This window comes from Coregonus clupeaformis, chromosome 14 (genome assembly GCF_020615455.1).
Source record: "Coregonus clupeaformis isolate EN_2021a chromosome 14, ASM2061545v1, whole genome shotgun sequence".
Lineage (NCBI taxonomy): Eukaryota > Metazoa > Chordata > Actinopteri > Salmoniformes > Salmonidae > Coregonus > Coregonus clupeaformis.
In genome coordinates, this window is record NC_059205.1 from 17,660,888 (window position 1) to 17,677,721 (window position 16,834).

The 16,834-nt window shown below is 44.0% G+C and overlaps 1 long non-coding RNA gene across 5 annotated transcripts in view; it reads right to left on the reverse strand.

Moving 5' to 3' along the window:
• Nucleotides 1-821: 821 nt before the first annotated feature.
• The window catches only part of LOC121581216, a 42,135-nt gene continuing 26,122 nt past the window's right edge, over nucleotides 822-16,834 (reverse strand). For 2 of the 5 annotated variants that reach the window (XR_006003176.2, XR_006003177.2), the window contains 2 exons: nucleotides 13,074-14,096; nucleotides 822-1,419 (listed from right to left, as the gene is read on the reverse strand). This is a non-coding gene — a long non-coding RNA (uncharacterized LOC121581216). Of the gene's footprint in view, nucleotides 1,420-1,697; nucleotides 1,895-13,061; nucleotides 14,097-16,834 lie in introns of all 5 variants that reach the window. The other 3 variants (XR_006661724.1, XR_006661723.1, XR_006003179.2) reach the window with 3 other exon arrangements.

Below are 16,834 nucleotides of genomic sequence, written 5' to 3' on the forward strand. Positions count from 1 at the left end.
TACCCCATCTCTGTACAATTATCTGTAAGATCCCTCAGTCGAGCAGTGAATTTCAAGCACAGATTCAACCATAAAATACCAGGGAGGTTTTCCAATGGTTCACAAAGAGGGGCACCTATTGGTAGGTGGGTAAAAAAAAAAAAAAAAAAGCAGACATTGACTATCCCGTTGAGCATGGTGCAGTTATTAATTACACTTTGTATGGTGTATCAATACACATAGTCACTACAAAGATACATGCGCCCTTCCTAACTCAGTTGGCGGAGAGGAAGGAAATCGCTCAGGGATTTCACCATGAGGCCAATGGTGATTTGAAAACATTTACAAAGTTTAATGGCTGTGATAAGAGATAACTGAGGATGGATCAACAACATTGTGGTTACTCCACAATACTAACATAAATGACAGTGAAAATAAGGAATAAAAAATATTCAGTTTTGACTTAAATTGGCTTGAAAATCTATGGCAAGACCGGAAAATGGTTGTCTTGCAATGATCAGCACCAACTTGACAGAGCTTGAATAATTTTGTAAAGAATAATGGGCAAATATTGTACAATCCCAGTGTGCAAATCTCTTAGCGACTCACCCAGGAGGAATCACAGCTGTAATCGCTGCTAAAGGTGATTCTAACATGTATTGACTCAGGGGGGTGAATACTTATACTTATGTGACTTAAGAATATTTTTACTCCTGAACTTATTTAGGCTTGCCATAACAAAGGGGTTGAATACTTATTGACACAAGACATTTCAGCTTTTCATTATTTATTAATTTGTAAGAAATTCTAAAAACATAATTCCACTTTGACATTATGGGGTATTGGGTGTAGGCTGTAACACAACAAAATGTGGAAAAAGTCAAGGTGTGTGAATACTTTCTGAAGGCACTGTATCTCTTGGGAGATGATAAACGTGATGACTATCGAATATAGCCACCAGTCAAAACATTATTTGACATTGATAGAGCTAAACCAAATAAATACAAAATACTTTCAGAAAACAAACCACTTTTATTGATATATTTCTGTTATATGATTTATGCTGCATACAGTTATAATATATCATACACACCTCAGCAAAAGATCAGCTTAAAACCAAAACAAATGATCTGTGATCATTGCTAATTGTTTTCCAAACTAGAATGGCTTCAGAGAGCAACAGTCAACTGTGAAGAGCTGAGGTGAGTGTACTAATTCAATGTCAATATTGTAGAGGCAATTTCTGTATTTTTATTTTGTCCAGTTTTGCATGTCCATCTTACTCCACATTCTATGAATCTTCATAGCAAGCTTGAAGTCAAAGGAGTCTTTTCCCCCTCTTTTTTCCTTAGGTGAACCAATGGGAGCGCTCCACAAGGTCTCATGTGATCCGGTTGGTCCAATCCAGTGACCTTTGTTCTTTCACTCTCACATGTTGATCTGTGAGGACACAAAGACAATGATTTAGATGATATGTGGCTCTTTCAATTGTTCAGTGCTGTTATAATGCTCTTAAAATGCTATTGAAACCACACTGTGGACTGAACACATAAATGCAGTAAGATAGTATTGCTATCAGTCCAATATGCTAGTAAAGCAGTGCTAATGACAGGGTGATGATGCAGTATGTGTGTGCATGCGCAGTGGGTAATGATTGTGGGGATGTGCACAAGGCATGTGGTCACTGTCGCTGCATGTGTGTTTCTCCCTTCTCCTACCATCAGTCCTGCGGTTGGTACACACACATCATAACCCTTATCTCCCAGGGCAGTTATCCTCTCAGTCTGCACACAGACACAGGTCAGCGCAAACAGCCTGTGTGTGTGTCTGGGCTCCCCCCCCCCCCTGACCTCTAGGTCTGGGATGGGGACGTCTAGAGGAAGAGCAGTCAGCTAGGACCCCCAAAATTACACCTCTGGGAAAACACAGAGACGCAATCACAGACACACTCAGAGACACACTTCTCTTGTCTGGCTTTTGCACTGTGACTTGTCTACACTGTGATGTTCATAAGGCTAACATCACTTCCTGTTGTATAGGTGTGTTCCGTTCCTTACGGATAAGGACTAGTCATAACACGGTCCCCCGTGTAGCTCAGTTGGTAGAGCATAGCGCTTGCAACGCCAGGGTTGTGGGTTCGATTCCCATGGGCAGCCAGTATGAAAAAATTTATGCACTCACTAACTGTAAGTTGCTCTGGATAAGAGCGTCCGCTAAATGACTAAAATGTAAAATAACAATTGGTCATAAAGGAGGCAGGCATGGCCAGTTTAAAACAATAACTCAGTTCACAACAAACCAATATCCAAATGCAATAGACTAGGATATATATATAGAGATATATTTATTTATTTGCGCCAAGTGATTTTAATTTTGGAAATCTGTTCAAAGGTATTCCCACGCATAATAGAGAGGTATTTGATCGTATGCAAATGTAAGCAAGGTTTGAAATTGTTTTAGTCAAACATTATATCTGTTTTGGCTTTTTGCGGTCAATTTTCAGTCTACAAATTATTTGTAATTATGTTCTGTCCCCCTGACCATCCGCTCAATAAAAAAAATCAGTCTGCGGCTGAATCTAGTTGATGCTGAATCTAGTTGATGCTGAATCTAGTTGATGCTGAATCTAGTGGATGCTGAATCTAGTTGATGCTGAATCTAGTGGATGCTGAATCTAGTGGATGCTGAATCTAGTGGATGCTGAATCTAGTTGATGCTGAATCTAGTTGATGCTGAATCTAGTTGATGCTGAATCTAGTGGATGCTGAATCTAGTGGATGATCCCTGCCATAAGGACATAAAGGGACAATATGAATTTTAAAAAATGGACTTATTGGAGTCACATTTTCATGCAGCGCTACAAAGATGCCAGAAGGAAAGAGACACATCTAAGAAGTCACATCCTAAATTCCTCTCAAAGTGGGACACATACTGCAAATCCTTACAGCACATACATAGAGGCATAGATACAGGCATAGTTAGACCCAATGCACAACAATACCACCTACCTTTTAACTTGTGTACTGAATAAGAACCTAAAATAAGATTATTGTCAACCAATAAGACATATGACTCTGAAATGACTACATGGGAACAGTAGCAGCCTGAAGGCAGATGGTGTTGAACTTGATAGTGGGGCTCAGACATAGACCACAATAAATGGCTAGAAACAGTTTCAGACATTGATAATACATGGGGACTGAGGCAACTTCACTTCCTGGAGTAGCTCAAAGAGCGCAATGTACACTACCAGTCAAAAGTTTGGACACACCTACCCATTCAAGGGTTTTTCTTTATTTTTACTATTTTTTACATTGTAGAACAATAGTGAAGACAACAAAACTTTGAAATAACACATATGGAATCATGTAGTAACCAAAAAAGTGTTAAACAAATCAAAATATATTTTAGATTTTAGATTCTTCAAATAGCCACCCTTTGCCTTGATGACAGCTTTGCACACTCTTGGCATTCTCTGAACCAGCTTCATGAGGTAGTCACCTGGAATGCATTTCAATGAACAGGTGTGCCTTCTTAAAAGTTAATTTGTGGAATTTCTTTCCTTCTAAATGCGTTTGAGCCAATCAGTTGTGTTGTGACAAGGTGGGGGGGGTGGGGGGGGGGGGTATACAGAAGATAGCCCTATTTGGTAAAAGACCAAGTCCATATTATGGCAAGAACAGCTCAAATAAGCAAAGAGAAACGACATTCCATCATTACTTTAAGACATGAAGGTCAGTCAATACGGAACATTTCGGAACATTTCAAGAAACTGAAAGTTTCTTCAAGTGCAGTCGCAAAAACCATCAAGCGCTATGATGAAACTGGCTCTCATGAGGACCACCACAGGAATGGAAGACCCAGAGTTACCTCTGCTGTAGAGGATAAGTTCATTAGAGTTACCAGCCTCAGATATTGCAGCCCAAATAAATGCTTCACAGAGTTCAAGTCACAGACACATCTCAACTTCAACTGTTAAGAGGGGACTGTGTGAATCAGGCCTTCATGGTTGAATTGCTGCAAAGAAACCACTACTAAAGGACACCAATAATAAGAAGAGACCTGCTTGGGCCAAGAAACACGAGCAACGGACATTAGACCGGTGGAAATCTGTCCTTTGGTCTGGAGTCCAAATTGGAGATTTTTGGTTCCAACCGCCGTGTCTTTGTGAGACGCGGTGTGGGTGAATGGATGATCTCCGCATGTGTATTTCCCACCATAAAGCATGGAGGAGGAGGTGTGATGGTGTGGGGGTGCTTTGCTAGTGACACTATTTGTGATTTATTTTGAATTCAAGGCACACTTAACCAGCATGGTTACCACAGCATTCTGCAGCGATACGCCATCCCATCTGGTTTGGGCTTAGTGGGACTATCATTTGCTTTTCAACAGGACAATGACCCAAAACACCTCCAGGCTATGTAAGGGCTATTTTAGCAAGAAGGAGAGTGATAGAGTGCTGCATCAGATGACCTGGCCTCCCCAATCCCCCGACCTCAACCAAATTGAGATGGTTTGAGATGAGTCGGACGGCAGAGGGAAGGAAAAGCAGCCAACAAGTGCTCAGTATATGTGGGAACTCCCTCAAGACTATTGGAAAAGCATTCCAGGTGAAGCTGGTTGAGAATGCCAAGAGTGTGCAAAGCTGTCATCAAGGCATAGGGTGGCTATTTGAAGAATCTCAAATATAAAATATATTTTGATTTGTTTAACACTTTTTTGGTTACTACATGATTCCATGCGTGTTATTTCATAGTTTTGATGTCTTCACTATATTGTCCACCCCACCGGACTGGGGAGAGGGGTGGTTAGGGGGTTGTCCACCCCACCAGACTGGGGAGAGGGGTTGAGGGGACTGGGGGAGAGGGGTGGTTAGGAGGTTGTCCACCCCACCAGACTGGGGTAGAGGGGTTGAGGGGACTGGGGAGAGGGGTGGTTAGGGGGTTGTCCACCCCACCAGACTGGGGTAGAGGGGTTGAGGGGACTGGGGGAGAGGGGTGGTTAGGGGGTTGTCCACCCCACCAGACTGGGGTAGATGGGGTTAAAGTGGGCTGTTCTATCAGTACTGCCAGATCGACTAGCGTCTATAATATATAAAGGCATGGTTCCATTATAAAAGATGGATCCCCTTCCTAGTCCTAACACTGGTCTCTGGTGTTATTTTAATCTGAGGAAATGATCCCCAAGTGTGTGCGTGTGTGTGTGTGTGTGTGTGTGTGTGTGTGTGTGTGTGTGTGTGTGTGTGTGTGTGTGTGTGTGTGTGTGTGTGTGTGAGGGAGACTTTCTTTCTGTCCCTGCTCCTGATATTGTGTCTGTCCAACAAAAGCTTCCCCGTGGCCCCCTCATTATAAATACATGTCATTGGATCACACCTCGTCTGAATCACTGAGTCTGCTGTGCTTTAAGTGGCCGTGACTGAGTCCTGAATGAGTGGCTGGAGGACAGTTATGCGAATAGAGCCTGTGTGTTTGTGTCTGTCTGTCTACGGCCCCCAGCCTATGGGAACCACAGCCTCACAGCAGGCTAGGGTCAAGGGTCAGGGGCTGTCTGTTAGACACACACACATATGCATGCACACTCTTCTCAGACACACACACACTCCTCCTGGAACCTCCTTTATGTAAACTACACGAAAGCAAACTTGGACTGAAAGAAGAGAATGGAGGGAAATAGATGAGAGAAGAAATAAGCACAAGGTCATTTAACACATTTCTCATCCACCACTCTACTAATTGCTTTTACTCTTTACTTGGCAGTGCCACTATTGTCTACATATCATTATACTGTATATCATGCATGTAAATCCTACAGGGTTGAAATCTAACATAGTAGGTTGGACTAACAATGCTATTTCTAATGCTTATGAGTTTGCCAAGAGAGTACCCAGCACTTCTGTAATTTGAACCTTGAATGCATAGATCACTAAGACTCTGCAGCATAAATGGTTACTACAGCATGATGCGGGCCTAGGTAAAATAGAGCGAGAGAGGCAGGTCAGCTTTTAATCTGGGGCACAGAGTTTTCTGCTGTCTCAACAGAGACCCATGCAGCCATCCCAGTCCTGACTCACTTAGCAGGGAGCTATGTGTTTATCTCCCTGTGGAAACTTAGAACCAGGCCACAGCATTGTCCTCTCTCTCTCTTCTCCCTCTCCCTTCCTCTCTCTCTTCTACGGCTACAAATATCAAGGCCGCTATTTCTGACTCAACCCTCTCATCCTTTGTTCCGTCTTTCCTTCCCTGGATTGAATCGTTTTCTTCACTCTACTTTCACTCGTCTTTTTAACTTGGGAGTGAGGTGTGACCTAGACTAAAGGACATGCAAAAGTCACACGTCTTTTGAAAAGTTGCAAAAACGTGTTACAAATAGACAGTAACATAAACAAATACTCGAATCTAGTCACTAGTCTGTGAACTGAATCCGCCTATGCTATTATTACTCTGAATGTCAACAGGGGCGACACTGGAGTGCATCATATAGATTTAAACTGGGCGCTCAAACGCTACAACAACTCACACCAGACTGTTCTTTAACTTTTGAGTGATCCAGAGAGTGGACAATAGTAATGAGACGAATGGTTGAACTTGACTGAGAAAACGAGAGGGAGATAAAGAGCAAGATGAGGGAGAGAACAACTTGAGATTCAGTCAAGAGAGGCTCAGGCTTAGAGCACTAGCAAAAAAACTAATTTCATCCTCCCAGGTTTGGATGTGTGTGCATGGATGTGCATGTGCACATGTGGGTATTAGCAGATATGGTTGCGGGGGCATCTGTTAGAATAGCTCTGAATGTGTTTCTAGACTCATTAATGCAGTTTGGTTACAATGAACAGAACCAGGGATGGCGGCTGGCCATGCTAATCACTGCACTAGCCTGCCTCTTGCTTCCCAGGACCCTCCGCTGCACATGTCTCCTCCCACTCGCCAGACTAGGACCCAACATAGCCGTCTGCAGACAGCTCCTGATGGGAAATGGAGGTGACATAGAAGAGGAGGTGGGGGCGAAGGGGATGGGGGTCCCTCTCCACATTCTCTCCGTCACAATTGAATTGCAGAATCCACTCTTCTTTATCGGGGGGTTGATTCAGCCCAGCTGATGGTGTGTGTGTGTGTGTGTGTGTGTGTGTGTGTGTGTGTGTGTGTGTGTGTGTGTGTGTGTGTGTGTGTGTGTGAGTGTGTGAGTGTGTGAGTGTGTGAGTGTGTGAGTGTGTGTGTGTGTGTGTGTGTGTGTGTGTGTGTGTGTGTGTGTGTGTGTGTGTGTGTGAGCGCTCCTGCGCGTGTGTGTGAATTATTTGCATAGGAATTAGCTACACTGGGCTGAGATCTTTCCTTAGGATCTGCCATTGTGCAAATAGAGGATGAGATGATGGAATAAGCAAATGGAGGATTAAAGGAAAAGAAAGATGTGTGAATGTTTCAATACAACAAGGATCTTGGAGGCGAATAAGAGCAGATACAGATACTTCACCATTACATATCAGGGCAGAGAGCTGAGACAGACAAGAGCAAGAGAAACGCGGAGAGAGAAAAAGACAGACTCAAAGGTTTCATTGCTAGGCTTGATTTAAGTCCGAGAAACTGAGGCCTGGTGGCGTGTGAAAGTTGGAAGACTACACACACACACACTTCTCAAACTCTGGGACAGTGAGACAGGGTCTATGGGTCTATTGAGCAGACTGAGAGGGAGTTGTCCTTTTAAGCAGAGCTAATGAAGCTTACACCCCAACGCATAAAGAAGAGAAGCGAGAGTTAGAGCTGCCCTCCTTCACCCATTCACTCACTTCCTCCCTTTGGAGAGATCCTGATGAGGTAATGATTTCCTCTCTTAAAGGCGTACCACAGCTCATAATGCGGAGGTACAGCACTCTATGCGGCTATAGAGGTGCAGGGGAGAGCAAGGGAAAGCTAAAGTGAATGGTTTGGATGGGTGAGAGAGTAAGGGCTTGGGCCACTCCTTTTTATTACTGCTTTTCATAGAAATGAATCTGTTATAGGTTGGACCTTTTTAATAGTACATGTTTTAAAATGAATGAAATACAATGCAGTTAAAAGCCTTATAAAAGCATAGATGAAGCAATGGTCTGACGGAACACACTGCATCATAAATGTTTAACATATAACTTGCTTCCTAACATATCTTACTAGCTGGCAAAGAAGTTTCAGGAATGCCTGAAATCGGAATGTCAATCATAAAACAATCTCACACTTTCAGTAGGGGAGGTCTAACTTGAGGGGGCCTGCCTGTCAGTTATTCCAGAGGGGCTGAATGACTTTGGATGATGGAGGACCTCTTCTTCACCATCCCTGCAGCAGCATCCAGTCTGACCCTCTCCTGGCCTAAAAGAGGGGCTCTGAACTCCATGGCTACTGCTTATTAAACAGGCCTGAACCTTCATTAGCATCCAGCTAGACCCAGACAGACCGAGTGGTGGCCCTACACGCACGCACACACTTAGAACGAGAGAGACTGACCCCCTAGGCCCCCACTTTGGCCTTGACCCTTGAACTCTGGGGTCCTCTTTCACCTGCTGCAGAGGCATTCAGGCCTTGGTGGCCGTCTAGCCAGTGCCTGCCTGTTCTGCATATATTCGCTTGACGTTCCCACGCTCCCAGTCCAGACATCCAGGACCAGCCTGTTCATCCCCCTCTCCATCTCTCCATCACCAGCACACACCAGTATTCGTATAGGACATTATGGAGATCCGCATCATGTCTCTCTGTCTGGCTGTCTGACTTCTTTGCCCTCACAAGCTCTGCACTCCCTAACCCCATTATTAGTATGGGCGAGCCCCCCAAACCTCACTTTAAATCATTGACACTTCCTAATGAGCGATCGCTATAAATTCCATTGGCGATATCCTCACTATATTCCGATTATTCTGTGACTGCGTCTGTGACTGTTGAGCTATCTCCCTTTGTCACAGCGAGACAACAAAATGTAATTTCTATATAATATGTTCAGTCTTCACTGCTAATACGGAACATCTCAGTTGAATGCTGTCAGTTGAATTGTTTTGATCTGTCTCTGAGGGTATTACTTTAGTCATATTGTAATGTCTGTGAATTGCACAACCGCATGTCTCCATATTGCAGCTTCTCGACCTGCCATTGCGCTTTCGTATTTCACCAGTACCCCTCCCCTCTCCTCTTTCCTCTCTCTCCGAGCTTATAGTGTTGTTGATTTCTCTCTACTTCCCTCCTTGTTGCTTCCTCTTCCTGTTCTATTATCCATTTATATTGGCTGGAATCTGCCTTCCATCCTCTCATTGGACAGAGTGAGGCAGAATATCAATAATGTATTCAACATGAAGCTAGAGCTCTTTACTCTAATGGTGGTAGTGGTGGTGTGTACAGTTGTGGTCAAAAGTTTTGAGAATGACACAAATACTAATTTACACAAAGTCTGCTGCCTCAGTTTTGATGATGGCAATTTGCATATACTCCAGAATGTCATGAAGAGTGATCAGATGAATTGCAATTAATTGCAAAGTCCCTCTTTGCCATGAAAATGAACTTAATCCCCCAAAAAACATTTCCACTGCATTTCAGCCCTGCCACAAAAGGACCAGCTGCCGTCATGTCAGTGATTCTCTCGTTAACACAGTTCAGAGCTTGCTCAGGAATGTCAGCAGGCAGGTGTGAGTGCATCTGCACGCACAGTGAGGCGAATACTTTTGGAGGATGGCCTGGTGTCAAGAAGGGCAGCAAAGAAGCCACTTCTCTCCAGGAAAAACATCAGGGACAGACTGATATTCTGCAAAAGGTACAGGGATTGGACTGCTGAGGACTGGGGTAAAGTCATTTTCTCTGATGAATCCCCTTTCCGATTGTTTGGGGCATCAGGAAAACACCTTGTGACAGAAGACAAGGTGAGCGCTACCATCAGTCCTGTGTCATGCCAACAGTAAAGCATCCTGAGACCATTCATGTGTGGGGTTGCTTCTCAGCCAAGGGAGTGGGCTCACTCACAATTTTGCCTAAGAACACAGCTATGAATAAAGAATGGTACCAACACATCTTCCGAGAGCAACTTCTCCCAACCATCCAAGAACAGTTTGGTGACGACCTAATGCCTTTTCCAGCATGATGGAGAACCTTGCCATAAGGCAAAAGTGATAACTAAGTGGCTCGGGGAACAAAACATTGAAACATTTTTGGTCCATGGGCAGGAAACTCCCCAGACCTTAATCCCATTGAGAACTTGTGGTCGATCCTCAAGAGGCGGGTGGACAAACAAAAGGCCACAAATTCGGACAAACTCCAAGCATTGATTATGCAAGAATGGGCTGCCATCAGTCAGGATGTGGCCCAGAAGTTAATTCACAGCATGCCAGGGCGGATTGCAGAGGTCTTGAAAAAGAAGGGTCAACACTGCAAATATTGACTCTTTGCATAAACTTAAAGTAATTGTCAATAAAAGCCTTTGACACTTATGGAATGCTTGTAATTATACTTCAGTATACCATAGTAACATCTGACAAAAATATCTCATAACACTGAAGCAGCGAACTTTGTGAAGACCAAAATTTTTGACCACGGCTGTATGTTCGGGTTGTGTATACGTCTGGGTCGTCGGACAGCATATTGGCTTCCTCGCTGCACTGAATATGTAAATGACTCACACACATGCACGCATACGCAGACCAAGACATGCCAAACCCCCCCTACTCCCCAAACCCCCCATTAATGGTTACCCCCTGTTAATGGTTTCTGTGCAAACCTGCACCCCCTAAATTCTTACCCCTTCGAACACCCCACCCCCCCAACCCCCAGGTTTAGACCCCCAAATCACCTCAGTCTCCCCCTCACCCAGACTCCCCAAAACCGTCAAAATACAGCACCTCCCCCATCACCCCTCTCCCCTTCCCCCCTCGCTCCCACAACCATCAGACATAGCCTCTGATTTGCGTGACCGCCATTTTGCCCACATATAGCCAACTGTACAGGTCTGACTGCTGCAGCTGCCTGGCTACAGGGCGAATGCAAATACGAAGACAGCATTGTTGCTCAGCTGCACAGACCATTCGCCTCAAATGAATTAATGGCCAAAAACTGAGAGGCTCAATCAAATTTAACTATGGGAACGATGCGCCAGAGGATTTTTTAATACGTATGAGAGATATTCGTCTCTATCCACCAAATTCCCAGACTATAACATTTGAATTAATTGACAGTATCGGCTAGTTATTAGAAAACTCATACTTCAGATGAGAAAATGTGCAGTGAAAGTATGCCTCACCCGAGAGTTTTTTAAGATGTAGCCTTTTTCCTGTATCTGTCTGACCTGTCTGAAAAAACTGACAATGAGATACTTGAAAACAATAGTATCAGAGATTTCTTTCCGCAAATAAGGAGAGTATCAGCTCAAAAGTGAATGACTCAATGATATTCCCATCCCTCTCATTGTACATCTCATCTCCAATTTCAATTATATACCGAGATGGCAGTCGGTTACACACAGCTTGGCGACTGGGTAGTATACATACACAGATGTGTCCAACGCCATGGAAACCAGACGACCTACTATGAGAGACCAATGTGCATGATAATGAGGCTATTATGGTCTGTCTGGAATTCGTTGGGCCTGGGCATCCCCTCTTAATTACAGTCTGTTTGTGTCCTGCTTTTCATTTACGTGTGTCTGTACGTGTGTGTCTGTACGCGTGTGTGTGCCAATGAACGAGTGTCTGTCTGTGTGTGTGCGCATGTGTTGCATGTCTGTTGCATGTCTGTGTGCGTGTGCGAATAAGCATGTGTGTTTCTTGTGCATTTGATTAACAAAAGCCCCTGCCTCTCTTTAAAGTGAGTGATTTGCATAGGGGGGGGCATTTCCCAGACTGACACAGATCATTCCTTTTATTCTAGCCACATTAACCTCGATAAAACACAATATTACACACACACACCACGAGGGAAACGAACAGCGGTGACAAGCCTTTCTACTTAGTGTACGCACACTCACCACCTCTATGGCATGATTATGAGCAATTAGCTGTGTCAGCACACACGGTAACTAAATCAAGAGGATATGCAAATGTAATTAGTCTAGATTTGCATACGGCAGGTAAGGTACCAGATGGCGCTAGAACAGAGACGCTGATGGCCGCCATCTTTGTCAGAGGAACAGAGTGGTGGCCATTTTATCTGAGGCTGTGCCCGTCTGGATGTAAACAACTGTGCTGCGTCACCATGACTACGACGGCAGCTTGGCACTAGAGCCCTATAACAGACAGCTGCTTACAGTTGGCACATACACAGAAACAGAAGGGATGTGAGGGAGAACCTCCATTATGGGCTGGTCATAGTACCTAACACTACCAGACAATAGCAGGGTACAGTGCATCTATAGGGAAAGAGATGCTATTCGAGACCAATGCAGATTTGTGGGTTGTGTGTTAGTTTTCTTCTCACAATACAGGTACCCCACTACCATCTAGAAGGCGGAGACAGTACAGGTGCATCAAAGCTGGGACCGAGAGACTGAAAAACAGCTTCTATCCCCAGGCCATCAGACTGTTAAATAGTCACCACTAGCCGGCCTCCATCCAGTACCCTACCTTGAACCTTAGTCACTGTTACTAGCTGGCTACCACCCGGTACTATACCTGCACCTTAGAGACTGCTGCCCTATGTATATAGTCATTGAACACTGGTCACTTTAATAATGTTTACATACTGTTTTACCCACTTCCTATGTTCAACTACTGCTGTGCACACCTTTTCTACACATTTACTGTCTATACTGTGCATACACACAATTATATATATTATTTTTATTTTATTTAAAAAATTCCGGACTCTGACATGGCTCGTTCTGATATTTCTTAATTTCTTAATATTATATTTTTTGATTTGTGTTTATTGGTTTGTATTGCTAGGTATTACTGCACTGTTGGAGCTAGAAACACAGCATTTCACTGCACCTGCGATAACATCTGCAAATATGTGTATGCGACTAATCAAATTTGATTTGATTTTAGGTATAATTTTGTTTTATATTATATTTGAATTACAGGGAATTGCTCAGTGTTTGAAAGATGAAGTATTGTCAGTGTTTGTGACAGAGGGAGAGTATGTTGTTACCGGGTAAGATACCTGTCTGCTGGATCTGTGTTCTCCAGGGAGTGTCCAGTCATCTGTACTGCTCCTGTTGATGGCCTTGTGTTTCCTTGGATCCCTTTATTCTAGCTTGTCAAAATGAATGAACTCTATTGATAGGAGATCTGACATGGGTTTTACTGGGCATACATTTTATTCTATGGTCTTTGATCATGCCAATTGAAAAATTCAAAAAATTCAATTGGAATTGAACAATAAAGAGCCTGATAAAAAAATATATTTCAGTGGTTGTTGTGGTTTGTATATTGCTGTGGAGGAAGCACACCAGTGTAGAAAAGAAAAATAGAAATGTAAAAATGAGACGTTACTGTCTCTTTGTCAAATGTAAAAGTGTCCCCGGGAATAAGCAGTGAGTGGATCTGAAGTCTGAATCAAAAATCAAAACCCCCCACCAGCATTCACACACAGCCACAGGGTGCAGGTGGGGGAGTACGTCAATCTTTTTAAAGAAAACAGAAATAAAGAGAGAGGGAAATGCCCTTTAGCATTCTTTTTTTTTTTTATTAAAAAACTTGGGAGAATGTGTATCATGTGGTGTTTGTTGGGAGGCCCCCTCCAGCAGAACCACACACACCCATTGTGGGTAGGGACCCAGGCCCAGTCTGAGGAGCCTTGGCTGGGGCTGAGAGAGGTCGAGATGGGCCTCCTCTGGAGGTCTCCAGGCCCCTAGGCCGTCGGCTAACCTGGACAACCCCACTCTCTTCTCCACATTCTCTTCTCCATATCGATTTCTTTTGCCGTCATCTCCAGAGTTGCTGGTAACCAGCATGGACTTATTCCTGCCTCGCCAGCCCACTCAAGAGCTCCCTTTTTGGGCCGCACTCGCTTCAAAGGGCCCTGGGATGGGAGGATGGACCAGGGGAGGAGAGACGAGGACAAGAGCCCATGGCGATGAACGGATGGACAGCCGCACGGGGCCTCTCTCTCTCTGTTCAGTCGTCTACCCAGCCTTCATCCTTCACTCCATCCGCCCACTCGCTTCTTTTTCTCGTTCTTCATCTGTGAAAGGAAAATACAGAGAACGTTTTTATTTTTTACTTCACCTTTAGCATTTGACATCTCTCCGCTTTCATGCAAATGCAAATTTGTTACAGCAGCACTTTGATGATGGCGATGTGGGAAGCAAACGCCAACTAGCACTTTTGTAACATGGCCTCAAGGCTCTACTAAACACAAACAAACACTACAGAAATGAAAAGACATTCGTTGGATAGGTTGAACTTACGCTCATAATAACACAATGGTAGATGTTAAAGTTTTATTGGCATATACAATTTTTTACACATTAACAATGATAACAAAGCTTGAAAAGCAACCTTTTTTGTTTTAGTTTAAATGATATGCTGCAATGCCATCTGATTTGTTAGCAGTTGATTTTGAATTGATCATTTCAGTAATCAACCTAATATCTCTCTGATAACCTCCCCAAGGTTTCCCCAAAGTCTTCTGAAACTGTCTCCCTGTCTCCCTGTCTGTCATCCCCAAGTGCATTGATGGGATATTATTCTGATAGTGTCCTGAGTCCTGTTCTCATGGTAATAGCAGAAGGGGCATTCCTTTACCCAGGCCTTTGTCCTTATTTCCCTACACTGTGAAAGAGTTGGCCTGGGCCTCCCACCACAACCATACACCCAATGTACCCATTTATGCCTAGAAGATCCATGGGCCAGGAGATGTCGACCAATGGGATGGTAAGCATGATGGTAAACATAGCTATTATGGTAAGAGACGTTTGGGAGATTTGAAAAGTAATGCAAATGTGTAGGACATTTAGGTAATAAAGCAAGGTTGGTAGTGGTATGCAAGTGATTGTTGACCTTATATTTCAGTGGAAAACTACAGTACAGAACCTGTGTGTGTATCCGTGTGTCCTTCACATATCAGTGCATTCGTATGTGGGAGTGTGTTTCCCTAAGACAGAAAAGAGTAGGGACCAGAGAGGTTAGGGGTGCAGCCACGATGGCCTATGCAAAGGGGGGTTATGTGGAGGAAGATTCAGACACAATACTCCCATTGAGAGGGCTCAGACATGGGTGTTAACTCCCCATTCCTCCACACACAGTAGTGCTCCCCACCAGAGGCGGGCTGAGGGACAATGTTAGTTCAAGGCAGCCCTCCACCAAGCGCAGAATAAAGACTGCATTATAAAGACAGGAGCAGAGAGGGAGGGTTGAGAGGTGAAAGGCAAAGGGGAGAGAGAGAGGGGTGTGTTTGCGTATGAGGAGAGAGAGAGGGGTGTCTGTGTGTGAGTAGCCCAGGGCCTGTGGCTTTGGACTTGAGATAAAATGGGGATGGTAGCCTAGGGAGAGAGAGATAGAGAAGGGGAGACTAATAGGAGATTTACAGGCTCAACTGAATAAGAGTATGCAGAGTATTAAGGAGTGAAGGAATATCATCTCAACAGAAAGCTCACAGGGTTCCTCCCAAAGTAAAAAATAAAATACAAAAATACATCGCCAGCATTGCCTGTGGTAAAACATAGCCTCCTCAACATATCTATTTGTCTGTGGTTACAGAGGGAGATAGTTTATAGGGGTACAGACCCTCTCTCTCACTGGGGGGCTAATGGACCCCTGTGGTTGGAGGGGGGGCAGCTTTGTCCTGCAGTAAAGGATTACACTGCTAAAACAGGGGAAAGACTCCCATGGAGTGCAGTGAACCAAGAGGAACGAGAAGGGAGAGCAAACGATTATAGCTAACTCAATTAAAACATATTAAACACCACATAAAAAGGAAAGCGAGAGAGAGAGAGAGAGCGATAAACGAAGAGGGAAGAAGGTCAAATCTGGAAAAAGCGGATTTCTATATTTTTTGTCTGTCTCCATTTTGATTGACAGCTTGCAATCTCAGACCAGACAGGCAGCTCTCTAACTTTAACTATAAAAATCACATATATTTGTGTGTATACTCATAAAGCTACACTTGAAAGTGCTGTATGTAAGAAACCACACAACACAGCATATGACCTATTATATGTACTACTGTGAAAGCGTCAAAGGCTAGAGATGAGAATGTATTCTATTCAAACAGCAGGGTATAAACTCCACTAACAAACCCAATAAACAGACTATACATCCCCTCACAATACTCCCACTGCCTGTGGTACAGATCCTCTCAATACGCACATTGACTGTCACAATACGTCTTTACACAGAGCTAATTAGGAGGAGGTCCCCGTCTCTATTCTCCACCTCTGCCTGAATACCAGGGCAGGAGGGAGGGGAGGAGAGAAGGAGAGAGGGATGAGTGCTTAGTCTCTGTTTACTCTAAGGACTGGCGGGTGTGTGTCTTTGATTTTTCGGAACGTAAAATGGGGCGGGTAATTGAGTCAGGGGGAGCGATTTAGTGTGACACAGCCCCGAGTAGCATGGATGCAGCGGAGGAGGGCTGTGGGGAGTGATTTGAGTGCGACACCATTCTGGGTAGTGTACAGGCAGTGAGAAAATGGAGGGGGAGAAAAATGTGTGTGACACCGCTCTGGTTGTCGATGCCACTGCAAGGTTCAGTACAAAGAAAGTCACCATTTCTGCCATCTATATCACAGCTCAGCTCAAACAATTAATCATGGTAGAATATTTGTGGACTGAATGAATCTGTCAATCCTATTAGGCAGGTTTTAAAAGCCTAAAACATTTGAACATGTTACAAATCATGATTAACAAAATTAAATGTGCTCTGATATCAGAGTGAATACGAAGCAGCAGAAACACCATCGATACTGCAAAAATGCTCTCTCC